We start from the raw sequence: 12,122 nt of genomic DNA, 5'->3' as shown, positions 1-12,122 counted from the left end.
CATCTTGATCTGAGAACGCACTCAGGTTGAACTCATTCAGAGCCCTCTCACCCACACAAGTCCGTAGCGCACAAGAACACCCCAACCTCAGCAGGCTGTTCTTCCCCTTGTACTGTTCTTCATCAGCCCAAGAGGCAATCCACCACCGCACCCTAGAGTAGGGTATTACACCACAACGGTGGCCCGAACCAGTATAAATCTCGTGTCTTTCTGTGTTGCGAGTTCGTCGAGTTCGTCCGCGAGATCTTAGCGAGCTAGGGCGTGGATCGGTAGGAGGGAAAGAACTTCGCGCGCACCCTAGAGTTCGAACCTTAAGGGTTTTCCTGGAACCCCACATCCGACATTTGGCACGCCAGGTAGGGGTGCGTCGTAGCTTCCCTTCCGTTGACCCATCGCTCTGTCGCTCCGTCGTCTCCATGGCGGACACTCTCCGCGCTCAAGCTGAGCGCCGGGCTGCCCTCACCGCCCGCGTTGCTCAGACGGCTCCCGTCGGCGGGCCACATCGTAGTTCCCCGTCGCCCGCCACTGGTCCGGCGGGGATCGAGCAGCAAGCGTCCTCGCTGCACCCATCGGTGCGGCAGGACGGCCGCACCGCCTCTCCATCGCTGACCCCGGCCGGTTCCTCGGCCCACGCACGCCGCGCTCCCATGGACACGCAGGCCGCACTCCTCATGGCGAACGAGCTCCTGCACTATTGCCCGGTCGACAACCTCTATCAAGACTGGCTTGACCGCGTCGCCGAGCTCGTCCGCACCGCAGGGGGCTCCCCGGCGCCATCCCTCTCTCTGCCACGCCCTCCGCCAGCCACGGGCGATGTGGCTCTTGGAGCGCCTCCACCACCTCTGCCCTAAGACGGTGCCTTGGCACCAAGGCGCACGGCCCCACGGCATGACCCACCACACCCGGTGCCCGCGCGCGAAGAGAGAAGCTGCCAAGAAATTCCTCGGCCACGAGAAGCTGCACCTGCGCTCCCCACGCCACCTCGCCAGGACCGCGCGCGCTACCTGCGGTGGCGGCACGCGGGCCTCAACAAGACCAAGCTCCACCTCCGAGACGGGCCCCAGCGACCACGGCCGGCTGCCGCGCCTTCACCCCCGAGCTGCGTAGTGTCGCCTGGCCGAGCAAGTTTAAGCCGGATCTGCCTCCTCAATATGACGGCACCGCCGACCCCGCGGAGTTCTTGCAGCTCTACGAGCTGAGCATCGAGGCAACCAACAGCGACGAAAAAGTCATGGCGAACTAGTTTCCTATGGCTCTCAAGGATCGTGCTCGCTCCTTGCTCCTGAACCTGCCGCAAGGCTCGATCTCCTCCTGGGACGAGATGTGCGACCGCTTCATCGCCAACTTCCAGGGCACTCGCGACCGTCGGCCGGCCGCGGGTGACCTGCGCCGCATCAAGCAACAACCAGGAGAGACCCTCCAGAAGTACATCCAGCGCTTCAACAACACTCGCATCAAGATCCCCAAGGTCACGGACGAGGCCATCATCTCCGCGTTCTCTGACGGCGTCCGCGACATCAAGATGAAGGAGGAGCTCGCTATCCACGAGAAGTTGTGCACATCTCAGGAGCTGTTCAACCTGGCGACCAAGTGCGCAAGAGCTGAGGAGAGGCGCCTCTCCCTCCTCGAGCTGCCAGCTGCTTTCGCAGAGGAGAACAAGGCCAAGGCCAAGGACGTGAAGCGCAAGGAAGCAGCCGTGCTCGCCGCGGAGCCGGATACCAAGCGAGGCAGGGACCAGCCTGAGTCATCCAAGGGCATCCGACCGTTCTGCGCCTTCCACAACCTGAACACCAACAACACCAGTGACTATCAAGAGCTCAGAGCCATTCGTGAAGGACGCTTCGGTCGACGCCCCGAACGCAGTGACCGGGGCTACGGCCGAGGCGGAGGACATGGAGGTGGATGCTGGGATGACCGTGGCCCGCGCCAGGAATGGCGCGACAGGCCTCGTGAGGACCGTTGGCAAGATCATCCTCGTGAGGGCGCCTGGAGGGACCAGCCTCATGAGGATTGTCCTCAGGGCAACGCCGGTCTTCCCCCGCTACCGCCACCACCAAGAAGGAACGACGATCACCATCAAGACGAGGGGGCTGGGGGCTTCCAGGAGCCGCGCGCAATCACCTGCATCTTGGGCGGCGCCAGGCCCCAGCCTCGCAGCGTATCTTCAAACAGTTCGCTCGTGAAGTGAATGTTGTTATTCCCAAGCTCGAGGCCACGCGCCCGCTCAGGTGGTCCCAGTGCGCCATCACCTGCAACTCGGCAGATCAGCTCAAGTGCGCAGCCACAGCTGGCGCCCTCCTGATGCTCTGTTCACCAGTCATCAGCAATGTACAAGTTACCAAGACCCTCATCGACGGCGGTGCATGGCTCAACGTCCTGTCCGTCGACACGTTCGACAACCTCCATGTCCCGTATGAGCAGCTTCAGCCTACCCAGCCTTTCTCAGGAGTGACCGACGGTTCCACCACACCGATAGGGCTGGTCCGCCTGCCTGTCACCTTCGGGGAACGCAAGAACTACCGCACCGAGCTCATCGACTTCGACGTCGCGCACATCCGCCTGCCATACAACGCCATCCTCGGGTATCCGGCCCTGGCCAAGTTCATGGCAGTGACCCACCACAGCTGCAACGTCCTCAAGATGCCGGGAAGCGGCGGAATCATCATGGTCCCATGTGAAGAGAGAGAGATGTGGTGTGCTCCCTCGAGCGTGCCTTCCAAGCTGCAGCAATCGACGACCCCGACAGCAAAGGCGAGGGCCCTCCTGAGGCCCTCCCCAAGAAGAAGAAGCAGCTGCGCTATGCTGGATCTCAGGAGGATGGCGTCGCAGCTGGAGCCTCGACAGGATCAGCGCCCGCTCCAGGGGCCCCTCCCTCCATCGCATAGGATGGCACGCCCGACGCCCTCCTCGGGCAGGGCTCGGGGTCTCTCTTCTGGAGGGCCTCAGACCTTGCCAACCTCACGAGGGAGGCGCTTGGGCACCACTTGGAGGCATGCTTCACGGCACGTTTCCCTCAGGAGAACACAGGGCAAGGAGTGCCCACCACTCAGGAGTTCATCACCAAGACCACTCAGGAACTGCAAGACGCAAGGGCCATGCGCGGCAACCGCCGCTCACCAGGCGCAGCTCCCCATCCAGGCGAGGGTGCCGAGCTGCGCGTCTGCATCGACGTCCCAGGACTGAACAGGGCCGCATCTCAGGAGCTTTTCTGGCGTTCGCGAGTAGGCCGTTGCGAGGGTCCACCACACAGCTACGTTCACATGCCCTTCGGCTTGTTGAGCGTGGCGTTAGCCTATCAGTGTAACATGCGGCGTGTCCTGGCAGCTCAGGAGGCCAGGTACCACGCCGTCCTGGCAGAGATGGAGACGGTCTTCAGGGAACCGCCTGAGCCCCCAGAGCCTCCCAAGGCTCAGGGCCCCGGTGGCTCATGAGGAGCCATTCCTTTGCCGCGTACCTTCAGCTGCCCCAACTCTCCTTCGTCAACAGAACCAGGTGACATTTTCCAAGTTCGTTTAGCTGGGAGCGCCCCTCGGGCTGCATTATTCCCAGGCCGCGTGGGTCCGTCCCTGTGGCATGTATCCCTTTTGCTTATGTCTTTAGCTTACCCTGCTGGGGGCGCCCCTCGGGCTGCATCATCCCCAAGCCGCTCGGGCCTGACCCAGTGGCATGTATCTTTCCGCATTTACCCAAGCTGATTTGTCGTCCATGCTTAATCCGCCTATGATTATCACCTTCTCGATTGCCACCCACCACAGGTACGTCCCTTCATCATGCAATCTTCTTGCACGTTAAAAAGGGGGCTCCTGAGCATCGCAACTTAGGAGCTCTTACTGGCTCTCCAGCCCTCACCCCCTGGCCTTGACCACGGCATCGCGACCTGGCATACTAGCGGCAGCTGAGCTCGCTCGAGGGCCGGGACCTGAGAACGTAGAGCGCTTGCACCTAACCGTCTCGCAGGAACGCAAAGCTATCAAAGACTCAAGACCAGGCGCAACCCGCCTTGAGGTAGGGCCTCGTGAGTCCCACGCTGGCTCACGAGTGCCCAGATACACTTCGCAGCCCTGTCGTGCAAGCCACGTGTCAGGGCGGGGTTGTACATGCCTCGGGGGCTCCTCCCGGAGGGGGGCCCCCTCCCGCGCACAAGTGGAAGCACCATGCTCCGCGCTGGCCGTCGACACTGCCGAGGAGCGGCTATGCCCATGCACAAGCGGAAGCACTATGCTCCGCGCTGGTGATAAACAACTGAGGGCGGCTCCACAGTCGTACCAACCTCAGGGAGCCCCAGAGCTCAGCGTCCGGCCTCACCGCAATGCCTCCCCTCAGGAGAGCCGCGCAAGGGGGCTGGACACGGGGGCTGCGCTCGGGTCATGCCCAAGCGTACGCCACCCAACCAGGTCTCCCAGGCCTGGGGGCTGCGCTCGGGTCACGCCCAAGCGCACGCCGCTCAAACAGGTCTCCCGGACCTGGTCGTCGCACGCCCCTCCCGAGGCCTCGGCGAGGGCAGGTATGGAAATTGTTTGCACATCAAGGGGGACTCCTGAGTATCGCGACTCAGAAGCCTAACTGGTCACGTAGCCCCTCACTCCTTGGTCCGTCCTGGTCTCCGGTCGGCCCAATGGCGGTTGAGGTATGTGCGGCGCCGGGCTCTGCCGACGTAGAACATTAATCTATCCTCGCGTACTCTCCCTATAAGTTGTTTACGCGTCAAGGGGGACTCCTGAGCATCGCGACTCAGGAGCCTAACTGGTCACATAGCCCCTCACTGCTTGGTCCGTCCTGGTCTCCGGTCGGCCCAATGGCGGTTGAGGTATGCACAGGGCCGGGCTCTCTCGACGCAGAACGCAAAGCAAATAGGAAGGAAATAACAAAATCTTGAAGCAAATATTACAAAACATATTGTCCTCACAATACCAAATGAAAAGTTTAACGCCTCCACGAGGCCTGATCATGTTACAGGAGCGAAACAGGAGAGTAGCCGCAGGTCACCCCTGGACACCGCCATCACCTGCAGAAGGTGCTCCTCCTTGGGTGACGTCGTCTTCACCTACACCACCAGCCGCAGGACCGGCGGCATCGCTGGACAAGGGTGCGGAGGCAAAGCCGCGGAACTTCTTTAGCAAGGCTCCCACCTCTCCCAAGTAATCCGCTTGCATGTTAAAAGGGGGGCTCCTAAGCATCGTGACTCAGGAGCTCTTACTGGCTCTCCAGCCCTCACCCCCTGGCCTTGACCACGGCATCGTGACCTGGCATACCAGCGGCGGCTGAGCTTGCTCGAGGGCTGGGACCTGAGGACGTAGAGCACGAAGGAAAGCATTGGAAGGGGGAGGACCCGTACGGGCCTAACCTAGCTACGCTGCGGACAGTTGCGCACAGGCCCAGCGCACCACAAGGAATCGACTCGGAATCGGCAAGATAAGTCTCACGTTCAGATTGGCTAGTCGTTGGAGCCTAGGTGGTTGCGCTCGCGCGCATCCCTGTTGCGGCCACGTCGCCTCCCTTTCTTGCCTTGCCATGGCTGCTTGAGCGCTAAAGGGGACCTCCTGAGCATCGCGCCTCGGGGGCTCTTACTGGACCCTGGGCCGCTCACCTCCTGGCCTTGACCACGGCACGCGACCTGGCATACCATTGACAGCTGCAGCCTGCCTGGGGACCAGGACCTGTCAGCGTAGAGCAACAAGCTATCGCGAGGTTGGAAAGGGGAGACCGAGCCTAAACAGGACATGCGTTCGCAAATTTTTATAACGGGGAATACATACGCAAAAGACATTACAGACCCTTTACACACCCCCACGGGGTACTTCCTGATTCTTCGCAGGGAACAAAAGCAAGAACTCAGAGGAATCCTATCTACACCCTCCCGTGGCGGACGCCATCATCAAGTGGGCCACGGGAGGCCGGCGCCGACCCCATCCAGATCAGCGGCGGCTGGGCGCCGCAGCTCTGCTCCGAGCCCGGCGAGAGCTCGGGGGCACGTAGCTGTCGTTGCTCATCTCCGGAGTCTCGTATAGCTCAGGAGAATCGCTAGACTCCCAGGGGCTGCTGCTGCTGGAGTAGCCACGAGCGGAGCACACGACAGCCTGGCGCTCCCCTCCAGGGCAACACTCCACGCGGCGGCCCTCCGCGTCGAAGACCTTGAAGAAGAGCGTGGAGGCGCCGTCGTACTCAAAGTGGATCGCGAGGGCGCCTTCCACACGGCAGACCCGCGCAACCTCGCCCCAGCCGTGGGTCATGAAGATCTTGCCGGTGGGGACCGCTTCGATCTCCGCTCCGGTCGCCGGTGCGTTGCAGTCGGCATGCTGCAACCAGAGCTCGAGAGTACCCCTCGGTGGCATCGCGTTGGAGAAGAACCGCGGGAAGCGGATCCAGGAGCTTGGGGGCATCGGCGCCCATAGCACCAGCTCGCGTGAGGAGTCTGTGGCGTGGATTCCAGGAGCAACGGCACGCATCGCCGTTGCGCGGCGGCCACGGGCGCGGAGCGGGCGGCGCCGCTCATCGCTCTGCCCTCCTGAGCCCTCAGCTCAGGCGTACAAGGGAAGCGGGTACCCTGGAGGAGGCCGCTCGCACCAAGGCCTCGTCACCACCTGCATCGCCGCTTCATCGCGACGATGGACCGACCTCTTCTTCGGTGGGAGCGGCCCCGGATCATCGCGGTGGGCCTTCCCTTTCTCTTCAGCGGAGAACCTTCGGATGGGCGCCATTATTGTAAGTAGAGGAGCAAGGAGGAAGAAGAAAGCGAGCAAGGGAGAAATGGGCGACGGGGGCTTAGCCCCCCTCCCCATTTATAGCGAAAGAAGGCCAACCGGCGCCTCCCACGTCACAGGTAATGATGGTTTTCCTTGCATGTCGCAGGGACTTGTCAAGTCGGGCAGTTGCCGAGGCAACGTGGGAAGTGGAGACGCCCACGTCCAATCAACCGCCATGCGTCAACCGAGGCCGCAGGCTTTTGGGGCCCGCGGCGCTCCGTACTTGACCTTTGGCTTCGCCTCGAAGCAAAGCCCGAGCGCACCATGGGCCCGGGGGCTACTGTCGGCGTTCTGGGAACGGGGGTCCCCAGACTTGCCTGCCTGCGGCCCATGGCGTGGCTTTGCTAGCAGGCTTGTACGGCCCACCTTCATCAACAAGGCATTCAAGACCCTCGCGAGGGGCCAAGCCTCGCGAGGCGGACGATGCAAGACTTCTTCGAGAGCGGCCTCTCCAGGCAGGCTCGCGAGGAGCGGAGATATCAAGGAGGGGCAAACCTCGCGAGGCTCTCGTGACGTGAGCCATGACGATCGGCACCAGGCGGGCGCCAGCGCGCGTAGCGTCCTTGTTTCCTCTTTGCTGCTAAGGAAGCAAGCGCAGGCACGGAGTACCGAGGCATCAGGAAAAGGTTTCCATATCGGTGCAACGAGACCCAAGACCAGAAGGACGGCAAGACGGAGGTCACCATGGAGCCCAAGACGGCATCATCACCAGAGCCTTTTGCAGGCGAAGACCACTTTTCTCAGGATAGCTTGTACTAGCTGTCCCCTTTCAAATTTGCCCGCCGTTGTTGGCTCCCTTCCCGCTCAATATTTGGGGAGAGGACCAGGGCCTATATAAGTAGAACTAGCCGCCACGGTAGAGGGCATCTTGATCTGAGAACGCACTCAGGTTGAACTCATTCAGAGCCCTCTCACCCACACAAGTCCGCAGAGCAGAAGAACACCCCAACCTCAGGAGGCTGTTCTTCCCCTTGTACTGTTCTTCATCAGCCCAAGAGGCAATCCACCACTACACACTAGAGTAGGGTATTACACCACAACGGTGGCCCGAACCAGTATAAATCCCGTGTCTTTCTGTGTTGCGAGTTCGTCGAATTCGTCCGCGAGATCTTAGCGAGCTAGGGCGTGGATCGGTAGGAGGGAAAGAACTTCGCGCGCACCCCAGAGTTCGAACCTTAAGGGTTTTGCCGGAACCCCACATCTGACAGCGAGGAACGGAGACATCAAGGCAGGGCAAACCTCACGAGGCTCTCGTGACGTGAGCCATGACGATCAATTTCAGGTGGGCGCCAGGCGGGCGCCAGCGTGCGCATCGTCCTTGTTTCCTCTTTGGTGCTAAGGGGGCAAGCGCAGGCGCGGAGTACCAAGGCATCAAGCAAAGGTTTCCATATCAGTGCAACGAGACCAAGACCAGCCGGACGGCAGGACGAAGGTCACCATGGAGCCCAAGACGGCGTCATCACCAGAGCCTTTTGCAGGCGAAGACCGCTTTTGTCAGGATAAGCTGTACTAGCTGTCCCCTTTCAAATTGGCCGCTGTTGTTGGCTCCCTTCCCGCTCAATATTTGGGGAGAGGACCAGGGCCTATATAAGTAGAACTAGCCACCACAGTAGAGGCATCAGATCTTGAGCCAATCCTTAGCCACACAGCGAGCACAAGAACGCCCCAACCTCAGGAGGCTGTTCTTCCCCTTGTACGGTTCATCATCAGCGCAAGAGGCAATCCACCACCACCACACTGGAGTAGGGTATTACACCACAACGTTGGCCTGAACCAGTATAAATCTTGTTTCTTCGTGTTGCAAGTTCGTCGAGTTCGTCCGCAAGATCTTAGCGAGCTAGGGCGTAGATCGGTAGGGAGGAAATCTCCGCGCGCACCCCAGTGTTCGAACCTTGAGGGTTTTGCAGGAGCCCATGATCCGACATTTGGCGCGCCAGGTAGGGGTGCACCGGAGCTTCCCTTCCGTCGTTCACGTCCAGTTGCTCCATCGTCTCCATGGCGGACGCTCGTCGTGCTCATGCCGAGCGCCGGGCTGCCCTAGCCACCCGCGTCGCCCAGATGGCTCCCGTCGGTGGCCCACCCCGTCGTTCTCCGTCTCCTGCCGCCAACGCCGCCACCGGCCCGGCGGGGAACGAGCAGTAAGCGTCCTCGCTGCACCCCTCGGTGCGGCAGGACGGCCGCACCGCCACTCCATCGCTGACTCCCGCTGGTTCGTCCTCCCATGCTCATCGCGCTCCCATGGACGCACGGGCTACGCTCCTCATGGCGCATGAGCTCCTGCGCTACCGCCCGGTCGACGACCTCTACGAGGACTGGCTCGACCACGTCGCCGAGCTTGTCCGCACCGCAGAGGGCTCCCCTGTGCCGTCCCTCTCTCCGCCGGGCCCACCGCCAGCTTCAGGCGACGCAGCTCGCGGAGCGCCTCCACCACCTCTACCCCAAGATGGTACCTTGGCGCCAAGGCGTGCGGCTCCGCGACGCGATCCGCCGCGTCCGGCGCCCGCGGGTGAAGAAGGAAGCTGCCAAGAAGTTCCTCGACCGCAAGAGAACGCCCCGCCACTCCTCGCACCACCGCGCTAGGATCGTCTGCCGCGGCAGGCCCCCGCGCCCTTGCCGTGGCGGCGCGTGGGCGCCAAGACCAAGCTCTGCCTCCAAGACGAGCCCCGGCGACCACGGCCAGCTGCCGCGCCTTCACCCCCGAGCTGCGTAGCGTCGCCTGGCCGGGCAAGTTCAAGCCAGATCTGCCTCCACGCTACGACGGCACCCTCGACCCCGCGGAGTTCCTGCAGCTCTACGAGATGAGCATCGAGGCGGCCAACGGCGATGAGAAAGTCATGGCGAACTGGTTCCCTATGGCACTCAAAGACGGTGCCCGTTCGTGGCTCCTGAACCTGCCTCCAGGCTCGGTCTCCTCCTGGGACGAGATGCGCGACCGCTTCGTCGCCAACTTCCAGGGCACTCGCGACCGCCCGCCGGCCGCGGGTGACCTGCGCCGCATCAAGCAACAACCAGGAGAGACCCTCCAGAAGTACATCCAGCGCTTCAACAACACTCGCCTCAAGATCCCTAAGGTCACAGATGAGGCCATCATCTCCGCGTTTTCTGATGGCGTCCGCGACATCAAGATGAAGGAAGAACTCGCTATCAACGAGGAGCTGTGCACATCTTAGGAGCTTTTCAACCTGGCAACCAAGTGCACAAGAGCTGAGGAAGGGCGCCTCTCCCTCCTCGAGCTGCCAGCTATAGGCCCGGAGGAAAAGAAGGCCAAGGCAAAGGACGTGAAGCGCAAGGAAGCAGCCGAGCTCGCAGCGGAGCCGGACACCAAGCGAGGCAGAGATCAGCCTGAGTCGTCCAAGAGCAGCAGACCGTTCTGTGCCTTCCACAACCTGAACACCCACAACACCAGCGACTGTCAAGAGCTCAGAGCCATTCGAGAAGGACGCTTCGGTCGATGCCCCGAGCGCAGCGACCGGGGCTACGACCGAGGAGGAGGACGTGGTGGCGAGCGCTGGGACGACCGTGGCCCGCGCCAGGAGTGGCGCGACAGGCCTCGTGAGGACCGCTGGCAGGATCATCCTCACGAGGGCGCCTGGAGCGACCAGCCTCGTGAGGATCGACCTCAGGGCAACGCCGGTCTTCCCCCGCTGCCGCCACCGCCTAGAAGGAACGACGACCACCATCAAGACGAGGGGGCTGGGGGCTTCCAGGAGCCGCGCGCTACCGCCTGCATCTTGGGCGGAGCTGAGGCCCAAGACTCACAGCGTATCTTCAAACAGTTTGCTCGTGAAGTGAATGCAATCCTCCCCAAGCTTGAGGCCACGCGCCCGCTCAGGTGGTCCCAACGCGCCATCACCTTCAACTCGGCAGATCAGCTCAAGTGCGCAGCTACCGCTGGCGCTCTCCAGATGCTTTGCTCACCAGTCATCAGCAACATGCAAGTTACCAAGATCCTCATCGACGGCGGCGCAGGACTCAACGTCCTGTCCGTCGACACGTTTGACAACCTCCAAGTGCCATATGACCAACTTCAGCCTACCAAGCCTTTCTCAGGAGTGACCGACGGCTCCACCACACCGATAGGGCAGGTCCGCCTCCCTATCACCTTCGGGGAACGCAAGAACTACCGCACCGAGCTCATCGACTTCGACGTCGCGCACATCCGCCTGCCATACAACGCCATCCTTGGGTATCCAACCCTGGCCAAGTTCATGGCAGTGACCCACCACGGCTACAACGTCCTCAAGATGCCAGGAAGCGGCGGAATCATCATGGTCCCATGCGAAGAAAGAGACGCGGTGTGCTCCCTCGAGCGTGCCTTTCAAGCTGCAGCAATCGACGACCCCGACAGCCAGGGCGATGGCCCTCCGGAGGCCATCCCCAAGAAGAAGAAGCAGCTGCGCCGTGCCGAACCTCAGGAGGTTGGCGTCGTGGCTGGAACCTCGTCAGGATCAGCGCCCGCTCCAGGGGCGCCTCCCTCCGTCGCATAGGAAGGCGCGCCCAGTGCCCTCCTCGGGCAGGGCTCAGGGGATCTCTTCTGGAGGGCCTCAGACCTTGCCAACATCACGAGGGAGGTGCTCGGGCACCATTTGGAGGCGTGCTTCAAGGCACGTTTCCCTCAGGAGGACACAGGGCAAGGAGCGCCCACCGCTCAGGAGTTCATGACCAAGACCACTCAGGAACTGCAGGACGCAAGGGCCATGCGCGACGACCGCCGCTTACGAGGCGGAGCTCCCCATCCAGGCGAGGATGCCGGGCTGCGTGTCTGCGTCGACGTTCCAGGGCTCAACAGGGCCGCCTCTCAGGAGCTTTTCTGGCCTTCGCGCGTGGGCCATTGCGAGGGTCCACCACACAGCTACGTTCACATGCCTTTCGGCTTGCCGAGCGTGTCGTCAGCCTACCAGCGCAACCTGCGGCGTGTCCTGGCGGCTCAGGAGGCCAGGCACCACGCCGTCCTAGCAGAGATGGAGGCAGTCCCCAGGGAATCACCTGAGCCCCCAGTGCCTCCCGAGGCTCAGGGCCCCGGTGGCTCGTGAGGAGCAATCCCTTCACTGCGTACCTTCAGCTGCCCCAACAACCCTTCATCGATAGAGCCAGGTGACATTTTCCAAGTTCATTCAGCTGGGAGCGCCCCTCGGGCTACATTATTCCCAGGCCGCGTGGGTCCGTCCCTGTGGCATGTATCCCCTTTTGCTTATGTCTTTAGCTTACCTTGCTGGGGGCTCCCCTCGGGCCGCATCATCCCCAAGCCGCTCGGGCCCGACCCAGTGGCATGTATCTTTCTGGATTTACCCATGCTGGTTTGCCTTCCATGCCTAATCTGCCTGTGATTACCACCTGTTCGACCATCACCTCCCACGGGGGCTACTCACACTGGCATGG

The sequence above is a fragment of the Aegilops tauschii genome, chromosome 6 (assembly GCF_002575655.3).
Source record: "Aegilops tauschii subsp. strangulata cultivar AL8/78 chromosome 6, Aet v6.0, whole genome shotgun sequence".
NCBI classification, from domain to species: domain Eukaryota; kingdom Viridiplantae; phylum Streptophyta; class Magnoliopsida; order Poales; family Poaceae; genus Aegilops; species Aegilops tauschii.
The sequence above is the reverse complement of the archived record's forward strand: the minus strand, read 5'-3'. Positions refer to the sequence as shown.